We start from the raw sequence: 2,932 nt of genomic DNA on the forward strand, positions 1-2,932 counted from the left end.
CATCCACAATTGGTGGCGCTAACCCTTAAGGAATTGCCAATTAGTCCAATTCAGGACATCAATTAGTCAATCCCTCATATCAAAATATGAGGGTATGTGCAGTATCTCGTTGGACAACTACAATGTCTATGTTGAGAAAATGGGGGGGTGCAAAAATTCATTAAGGGGCCTCTTTCAAATAACGTTTTCAAGACTCAAGCTATTATTTGCACTTCAAAAAAGTCATCATATACTACTTGTCTTTTGGAAAAACATAAGATGTATTATGATTTTTTTGAAGTGTCAATAGCATCTTCCTTGCATAATTTAAAATATTTCATGCACCCCGATATTATTACATTCAGCTATGATCGAAACTATAGGTGAAGTGAAGAGGTTTTTTTTCTTTCAATTTCCCTCTTAGCTTTTCTCATTTTATCATATGTTCCAAATAGTTTGTCGTTCAGAGTCAGAGACCTTGCATGCTGTTCATCATTCATCTCCCTTGCTCTCTTTAGAAAAAGGTTTGAAGCACAAAGCTACTTTTTACTGGTAATATTGATGTAGGCAGGCCGGAAAGGGTTGAAAATAGAGTTAATAGTAAGCATGTGGCAACGTCTTCTCTTTGTGGGGTTGGCACCTGTTAATGTCCATTGTCGTTTCTTGTGTGCTTTTACACACCAAGCAAGTGTAGTTGTAGTCGTTGGGTGAACAAACTCTCTATGACCATGTCAACTTTGGATAATTTCCTTGAGCTTTTGGGTTACATCACATACAATTTCATTGAGCTTTTGCCCATAGCTTACAAATTACAATTGCATTGTGTCGTCAGCTTGATTGCGTAATCATATTTAAGAATTAAACCATAACCAGTCAACCAAAACAAAAAAGAGAAGAAGACGATACTCCTCCGGTCTATTTATATCCTAATTTACCTAATTTTGAGTTCATGAAGAGAAAACTTATTTGCAACGTGATGCATATATTTTTAGGTTTTTTAGGTTTTAGACATAAAAAAAATTTCACTTTTGGAAAAAGCCAGAGTTTTTTCAAAAAGACAAAAAAACCACTCAACTTCCAAATCAAAGACATGCAAATGTATTGGATTTCTTAGGAAATCTAAAAATAAATAAGAGCATTTTTGTCCATTTTTGCTTCTTTTAAAATTTTTCTCTCTCCTTTTGCTTTTTCCAAAATGTCTCTATATTTTTTGTCTCTTTTCTTACGTGTCCGTTATTAGGGGGCCCAAATTTTTTTAGTATGTATTATATTAGATTATTATAACTATTAATTGATTTAATATTTAAAACAAAAAACAAAAAACAAAAAAACTAACATTCTGTTCCGCTCCTTAAATGTGTATATATAAAAAAAAAAGTATCCTAATTAAATATTAGCCCACCGTTTAACGCACACAACGCCTTTTCTTTTTCTCAGCCCACGAAGAGGACAAGGCCAGACAACAACTGGTCTTCAAGGGAGAGCGGGAAGAAGGAGAAGGAGGAAGAGGAGAGAGCGATGGAAAACATTAGAAAAAAGAGAGAGATATGGAAGATGACGCAAAAGAGGGAGAAGAGAAAAAAAATTGCAGAGACTGACAGAGGAAGGAGGAAAAAAAGAAAGAGAGGGAGAGAAGAAGGAGGAAAAAAGAAATAAAAGAAATAAAAGAGAGAGGGGTAGATGGAAAGAAGAAGAAGATGGAAAAAAATAAAAAAATGAAGGCGTTGGGAGACATGAGATATGGGAAGAAGTCAGATTATTGGGCGTACTGTACCTGCAGCCTAAAGACCCAAAAAAAAAAAGAGTTAAAAAATATTATATCATTCAGATAGTTAGATTATTTTACAGTTTTACTCTACTTTTCAAGGACTGAGTAGTCACATTAAAGATACTAGCCTCTTTGCATGCGCTTCCACGCCTGTAAGAGACCTTTTTAAAAGAATTTAATTTTTTTTTAGAATTAAAAAAATAATGGGTAGTTGTGTTCCGTAAAAATATGATACATTATCTGATTTTTCTTTTAATTTTAATTTTTTTAAGTGTGAATTTACTATATTATCCTTATTTAATTAAGAATTTCAATTCTTAATGTTTGCTTTAACCAAGGGCATTTTCTGGTATTTTGAATGTTTCACCATTCTCTGCCTTTTGCTTTATATATATAGATTATATTCCCATTTGCAGACGAGAGAGAAATTAAAATTCTCTGGTTTGATGATGTTAAATTCCAATAAAGCCCGTTATGCTAGCATCCATATACGCGAATTCGGTGGAAAAGATGTCCGGCTATTCAGCATGTAGAGAATTTTTTTTTTCGCTGGTTGCTTGTTGCTAGGAAAAAGAACTTATTGAATTGTTATAAGTATTTGTCTTGTTTATATATTATAGCCTTTTATTCTAAATTTTTATATATTGAAGTTCGAATCTATACATTTTTTATTGGGTTAATTGTTTTATTAGTCCCCCATCTTGGACCGAATTTGCATTTGAGTACCTCAATTTCCAAAATGGTACTTGTGGTCCTTTAACTTTAGTTTCGTTTGGACAACTAGTCCCACCGTTACTTCTGTCAATTTTTTCATTAAATTTAAGGGTAGATGGGTCTTTTCAGTTGGTTTTATTATCCTCCTTGGCTTAATCATTTTATTAGTCCCCCAACTTGGACCGAATTTGCATTTGAGTACCTCAATTTTCAAAATGGTATCTGTGGTCCTTTAACTTTAGTTTAATTTGGACAACTAGTCTCACTGTTGCTTCTGTCAATTTTTTCCTTAAATTTAAGGGTAGATGGGTCTTTTCAGTTGGTTTTATTATCCTCATTTTGCAACTTGCCTTCCCTCTGAAATAGACCTTGGAGGTATACTAATCCACCCTGCCTTAAATATCTGAAGCAACTTCTTCCCTTGGCTTGGTCCCACAATCCCCTTACCGCCCTCAAGCTCATCTTCAGCGT

This window comes from Prunus mume, linkage group LG5 (assembly GCF_029339155.1).
Source record: "Prunus mume cultivar Tortuosa linkage group LG5, ASM2933915v1, whole genome shotgun sequence".
Classification (NCBI taxonomy): domain Eukaryota; kingdom Viridiplantae; phylum Streptophyta; class Magnoliopsida; order Rosales; family Rosaceae; genus Prunus; species Prunus mume.